Genomic DNA, 7,751 nt, shown 5'->3' on the forward strand with positions numbered 1-7,751 from the left:
TATCTTATCATTTAAAAAATCTTATTTTTATTAATTTTCATTTTGATCGCGCTTCTATCTCTAACAACGACTTGTTGGAAGTTCAACTGTAACTTAAACGGTTCGATTTTTACCCCTCTCGCGTTATCGAAAAAAACAAAGAAGCGAAACTCTACGTGAAGTCTTATTTTTAGCTTTCGTTTGATCGCGCACTTCTATCTTTAACGACTCGCCGGAAATCCAACCGCAACAAAGATAGCTCGATTTCTTACTCTTCTCGCGCTTTATTCACATTATAAAAAGAAGAAACGCATCTGTCGCCACAACGAAACTCTACACATGCGAATCGAAAATTTCAACCGCGATTACGATAAGATTTTTTTAGTTTCTATTCTCTATTCTTTTTTACTAAGAAAAAACGATTTAAGGAAAAGGTTCTATTGCTCGTAAAAATCGACACAAATATTGTTTCACATTATTTATTCTCTTTACAATATAAACGTATAGACGTGAAAGATATAAAATATATAAGATATACGATATATTATAAATGTATACAATATAATATAAACTACAAAATATAAAATATAGAATATAAAATATAGAATATAAAATATATATTATAAAATATGTATTATAAAATATATATTATAAAATATGTATTATAAAATATGTATTATAAACGTGTAAATATACATGTGTAAATATATAAATGTAATTTTTCCCTTAATCCCAATGCTTCCGTTCCATATCCATATTCATATCCATATTGAAAAGGGATCTCAGATTGAATAGATCCCCATCTAACAAATCGATATCGTAGATATTGTTTCCATCCTTGTCCTCATATCAGATATCGCATAAGTGTTGACGAAGTCACCGTCTCTTCAGTTGAGTCCATCTCATATGTTAGATATGTATATATTCTTTAATATTTACGTCATCGCCCCACACGAAGCTACCCTGTGCTGACTGAAACAAAAAATATACATTACAAAAATATATTTTTGCTCCTCTTTTTATTAGAGTGTTAAATACATTAGCTTGTCCGATTCGTTCTCCGAGTTTACGTTATCTTGTCCGATTCGTTCTCCGAGTTTTCGGAATTGCTCGAGGAGAGTTACTTTGCTATTGCGTACGTTTATTGTACTCGTCGATTCGAAAAAAAATGAGGAAAAAATCTTTTTTGCACGTTGGTGTATCTATTTGACACTAATATACTCACAAAATTATCCTCTTCACCTCTTTACTCCAAAAATTCATATTTTATGCAACCGCGTAAGACTGATGGTACCGGCAGCAATTGGTGTTTTACGATCCATTATAAAGAAATGTAGTACATAAAATATTTGCATAATCGTGTACAAAATATTTGTTATTTATATAAAATATTTGTTATTTATATAAAATATTTATTGAGATATACTCACTCGTAACTTGTTTCACTTTAACGTTAGATAGAAGGTAGTCTGAAAAGCCTAACAAGTTTTAAGCTTAACAAGTATTTTTTCGGTCAAATATAGCTTTATTTATCAACATAATCTTCTTTTAAATCGATACACTTTTCCCATCGATACTCTAACCTCTTTAACCCCTCCAAATAGTAGTTGGCGTCTTGCTCCGCAAAAAATAGGCATTTACGTATGTGATGACCTCCTCATTCGATGAAAATCTCTGTCCTCCAAGCGAAACTTTAAGCTTAGGAAACAGGAAAATGTCGCTGGGAGCCAGATCTGGTGAATACAGTGGGTGATCAACCAATTCGAAGTGCAGTTCGTGAATTTGGGCCATGGCGACCGCCGAAGTGTGAGCAGATGCGTTGTCTTGATGGAACATCACTTTCTTCTTCTTCAAATGCGGCCGTTTTTTTGCAATTTCTGCCTTCAGCTTATCAAGTATGAGTAATGATACGTAATACGCTCCCGTTATTGTTTTACCTTTTTCAAGATAATCGATACACACAATTCCGTGACTATTCTAAAAAAACAGTCGCCCTTATTTTCCCAGCTGATGGAACTGTCTTCACCTTTTTCGGAGCAGGTTCACCCTTTGCAGTCCACTGTTTTTATTGTTCTTTTGTCTCTGGAGTGTAGTGGTAGATCCAAGTGGTAGATTTCATTTACAGTTATAAATCGACGCAAAAAATCTGACTCGTTTCGCTTGAACCGCTCCAACAGGGCCTTGGAAATGTTCATTCGAATTCGTTTTTGGTCCAAAGTGAGCAAGCGCGGCACCCAACGCACGGATAACTTGTGCATATCCAATTCTTCAGTCAATATATGACAAACGCGTTCTTTCGATATGCCCATAGCCTCTGCTATCTTTCTAATCTTGATTTGACAGTCGTCCAGTATCATTTGGAACATTTTCGATATTATCAGCAGTCGCAATTTTTGGCCGTCCCAAACGCTCATCATTAGTCAAGCTGGTACGACCACGTTTAAATTCAATTGCTCATCTTTTTACGGTGGCAAATGATGGGGCAGAGTCCTCGTAAACAGCGTCCAACTCGATTTTAATTTGCGCAGGCGTATTGCCTTTCAAATGTAAGAATTTAATCACAACACGATATTCAATTTTTTCCATTTTTACAAAAACACTGACATCGACTGACACAAACGATTGTCAAACAACAACTGAGCGTCCAAAATGGCTGAAATTTTCACAAAAGTCTTTCAAAGCATATACTATTGTAGTACTAGAATGGTTTTGACGAGTAACGTCATTTTCATATTAAGGCTCAAAACTTTTCAGACCCTCGTAAAACATAGTATTAATTTTTAAATCTCAAACAGGCGCCGTATGCCTATTCGCTACGATTATCCTAAAAACAATAAATATGAAGTTGTTAAAAAACTGTATTTTTAAATTCTAATTGTTTAAATAATTTAACACTTATTCCGTTTAGTGCATATTGTATGGTACACACTTTCACCTCCCCGTCGTTCATTGAGATAAAACGTCTAAAGAAGTTCATCGTGACACCACGTCTAAAGGAAAACTGACGAGTATATTTTTCTAACGCGTTAATCGACGGATACGCGTAAATGATAACGAACACTTATCTTGCGGATTGAGAAAAAAAAACGTGCGATCTCGAAAAAAAATTTTTTTTCCTCATTTTTTTCGAATCGACGAGTACAATAAGCGTACGCAATAGCAAGGTCACTCTCATCGAGCAATTCCGAAAACTCGGAGAACGAATCGGACAAGATAACATATTTAACACTCTAATAAAAAGAAGAGCAAAAATATATTATAGAAAAAAATTATATTATTTAAAATTATATTATTAAAAATTATATTATATAATTAGAAAAAAAGATATTAAGACGATAGAGTATACGACGAATCTTCTATCGTAATTGTGATCAAACTTTCGGCGAGCCGCGCGTAACGAGTAGCGTACTCGCACCTCGTTGCGGCGATAACGAACTGAACAAGAAAAACTTTCCGACGAAATACGAGATGCAAAAAGATGAGATCTCTCGTTGCGCGATAGCGAGATCATTCTCATCGATCCCGAAAGATAAGATTTCTCGTCGCGCGATTAAAAAACCAATGAACGACGATCTCGCTAAAGATCTCATACGCAATTAAGAGAATAAATAATAGAGAAAAGTAAAAGTAAAAAGTAAAAAGTAAAAGTAAAAAAGTAAAAGAATAAAAACGATAGAATAAAAGCGATAGAATAGAAAAAAATAAAGAATGAAATAAACTCCGATGACGATGATAAAATCTCCTATCGCCGTTGCGGTCGGACTTCCGGTAGCCGTGCATAGCAAACGCGGAAAAGACGCGTCGCGAAATCATCTAAATATTCTTTTTTTCCTCGTCACTCTTTACCTCTTTTCTCTTTTTATTCCTCCTATTATTAACGCTCCTAGAACGATTTTTTTCCTCGCGCGACTCTACCTCTCGCCTCTCATACGTTCCTGATAACATCCTCGGTATTGCTAATTGAAAACTTCCGGCAAATCGCTGACCCGCCTCTCGTTTCTAAGATATGTAAACGAACGAAGAAGGGAAAGGGAATATATAAAAAGGGAAGTGATATATATATATATATATATATATATATTTTATGGCGGTCAACTATGTGGTGGTTTAGTATCTGCAATGTGGTAGTCGGCAATATTGCGGTGGTCATTGCCAATACGGGTTGTTGTATATATATATATATATATATATATATATATATATATATATATATATATTTATATATATACAAAGTATCAGATTCTTACCTTTAGCTCATCCTACGTACTGCAAAAATCTCTTTCCATTACCGTAGGATCAAGCATATTCCCTTCAAATGTTCATCATTCTTTTTATCGCAGACGCTATTTTGTCGGATCCCAAGCGGTCCCGGAAACAAATTTTAATAGTCTCGTTAACTATTAGATCTGGAGAAACATTTCGTCTTAAGAAAAACGTGATTTATCTCATATATATAAAGAATTAGTTTCCTTCCTTCGAGCTAAGCTGTGTATCATACTATAAAATTCGCATTCCATTCTCGTCAGTATTTTCCCTTCAGACGCCTATCATCTTCGCAATCGTCGTTTTATCAGACCTCGAGCCCCCGGAACAAATTTTTAATGGTTTCGCTAGCTATTAGACTTCGAGAATCCTCTTGAGAAAAACCCGATTTATTTCTTATATACAAAGAACCAATTTCCTTTTTTCGTCCCATCCTGTCTACCATACCATAAAAATCGCATTTCATTCTCGTCAGAACAAGTATATTCTCCTCAGATGTCCACTATCTTCGCACACGCCATTTTGTCGGACCCCGAACGGCCCCACTTTCTCCCCCTTTCCCTACTTTTTCGTCTAGCATTTCGACAACCAATCACACGCCCGATAGTTTGGGACCATTCAATCACGCGCCGGGCAACTATGGGAGAATCCAATCAGAACGCCCCCACTAATTACCTAATTATCACTGGCTTCGCCCCTCAACCAATTAGAACGCTTCATTTTCATGTGGAGGTCTAATTTTGACAGCTGGAGGCCACGTCCCTAGCGTCAGTGGAAAAGTGGTGAGGATTTGTATTGACGCCTCATGCTACCCCACTTACTATTTGATTGTCGGAAAAGTCATGACGTATTTTTTCTATGTTTTTCAAAGGTCATTTATTTATATAAAAAACCAAGATCAATCAATGATATATTGTTCGTTTTGTTCGATAACCTTTTGCCATCTTTCAGTTTCATAATTCCTCGTTCATAGAAAGACTTGTCTTTATCGGCGAAAAACTAAACAAGGTGCTGATTTACAGCCTCATCTGAATTAAACATTATACCATGCAAGGAATTTTGAAGAGAGCGAAACAAGTGGAAATCTGACGGCGCAAAATCAGGCGAGTATGGTGAGTGTAGCAACATATCCCATCCAAACTCCAATAATTTTTAACGGGTGATCAAACTTGTGTGTGGTCTCGCGTTGTCGGAACACAACTCTTTTACGATTAACGAGCACTGGATGATGGATTCGTTGAATTCGTTCAAGCTATCCAATTGCCGACAGTACACATTCGAATTGATTGTTTAGTTCTTTGATAGGTGCTCGAAAAACACGACACCTTTAAAATCCCACCACACTGAGAGCACAACCTTTCTCTGATGAATGTTTGCTTTTGATGTCGTTTGAGGCGAATCATCACGTCGGGACCAAGACTGTTTGCGCACCACATTGTTGTAAACACTCCACTTCTCATCATTAGTTATCACCAGTCTTCAAAAAAGGATCGTTTTTCTCACGTTTAATGAGCATATTGCAGATGTTTATACGCGCCGTCAAATGAACTTCTTTGAGTTCATGAGGAACCCGAATATCAAGCTTGCTTACGTATCCCAGCTTCTTCAGGTGGTCGTGAACGCTTGAATGATAGATGTTCAATGTTTATGTAATTTCTCGTATCGTGTAACGTGGGTTTAACTGGCTCAATGCCTTTATTTTGTCGTCATTAATCTCAGTAGGTCTCCTTGATCGAGGAGCGTCGTTGAGGTCAAAATTACCAACACGGAATTTCGTGAACCATTGTATCATTGTATTGTTGACGTGTTATTCTAAATACGTTATTTGCGATAAATATTATCACATGCCTCGCCCAAATAAGAAGGGAGGATGTGCGTCACGACGGGGCCCGACCACGAATCAGTCGTGAAAACTCGTAATTATTTTTGCGAAAAAATACCACTTCAGCCAGGACTCGAACCTGGATCTCTTGCTTACCGGGCAGGCATCTTATCCTTTCGACTACCGAGGCATGTGATGATATTTATTGCAATAATGTGTTTAGAACAACAAGTCAACAATACAATGACATACACACATATATTACAATATACACATATATATATATATATATATATATATATATATATATGTATATTTTCTCGAATCCCCACGACCGGTACTCCAGAGAGATAATGGTCCTATTCTCTCGATGGATGCAGGTCGGACTGCAGCGGCGACACCCTCCAACGCCATTGGCAAATATACAAATAATCCTCCTGGAGCACGACAGGAGAGATTGCATCAAGCATGGCTCGAGTTCCCAAATAAGAAGGGAAGGTGTGCGTCACGACGGGGCCCGACCATGAACCAGTCATGAAAACTCGTAATTATTTTGCGAAAAAATACCACCTCAGCCAGGAATCGAACCTGGATCTCCTGCTTACCGGGCAGGCATCTTATCCCTTCGATTACCGAGGCATGTGATAATATTTATCGCAAATAACGTATTTAGAATAACACGTCAACAATACAATGATACACATATATATATATATATATATATATACATGTATTCTTTCGAATTCCCACGACCGATACTCCAGAGAGATGATGGTCCTATTCTCTCGATGGATGCAAGTCGGACTGCAGCGGCGACACCCTCCAACGCTATTGGCAAATATACAAATAATCCTCCTGAAGCACGACAGGAGAGATTACATCAAGCATGGCTCGAGCCCCCGAATAAGAAGGGAGGGTGTGCGTCGAAGGAATAAGATGCCTGCCCGATAAGCAGAAGATCCAGGTTCGATTCTTGGCTGAGGTGATATTTTTTCGCAAAATAATTACGAGTTTTCACGACTGGTTCGTGATCGGGCCCAACCGTGACGCACACCCTCCCTTCTTATTTGGGATTTATTATAATAACTGTTAATAATTTTATGTATAAAAATTGTAAATATAATGAAAATATATATAAAATTATTTTACAATATATCTTTCAAAATTCTCTTAAAAATTTAAAGTTTCCTATCTTTTGAGTAATTATTTACAAATTCTTGTTTATTATATACTTGTATTGTAGCGTATATTTTCGCTTGCAAGTAAAAAAAAGAGAGAAGAAGCAAGATGTAAAATTGATTATTTCATTTTCATATTTCATTAAGTAAATGCGACAAATTTGTCGAATTTATAACTAATTACTCAAAACGTAGCAAACTTTGAATTTTTAAGAGAATAATGGAAAATATATTATAAAATAATTTCATATATATTCTCATTATTACATTATTTAAAATTTTAAACATTAAATAAATAAAATTATAGAATAGTTTATTATAATGAATATTATATGTAAAGTATAATGATCATATATAACAATTGTCATTTTTGTTCACATTATCAATACGCTTATTATTTTCAGTATATGTCAACAATAGTGAACGGTAATCAAGGAACGTTTAGAGACATTTGATCATTGCGTCGAGCGCGAGAGAGTAGTACGATAGTATCTCTGTTCTCCTTGCGC

The 7,751-nt window shown here is 36.1% G+C and overlaps 1 long non-coding RNA gene across 2 annotated transcripts; it reads right to left on the reverse strand.

Annotated features, from left to right (window-relative positions):
* Window positions 1–442: 442 nt before the first annotated feature.
* LOC148938137 (uncharacterized) lies at window positions 443–7,313 on the reverse strand. Of its 2 annotated transcripts, none has more exons than XR_016139696.1 (2): window positions 4,227–7,313; window positions 443–951 (listed from the first exon to the last, which is right to left on the reverse strand). It is a non-coding gene; the product is annotated as an uncharacterized LOC148938137 (long non-coding RNA). The 2 variants fall into 2 exon arrangements; XR_016139697.1 differs by lacking the exon at window positions 4,227–7,313 and adding an exon at window positions 1,205–3,503.
* Window positions 7,314–7,751: the final 438 nt, after the last annotated feature.

Source organism: Pogonomyrmex barbatus, unplaced genomic scaffold, assembly GCF_055798465.1.
Source record: "Pogonomyrmex barbatus isolate J1 unplaced genomic scaffold, ASM5579846v1 scaffold1, whole genome shotgun sequence".
NCBI lineage: Eukaryota > Metazoa > Arthropoda > Insecta > Hymenoptera > Formicidae > Pogonomyrmex > Pogonomyrmex barbatus.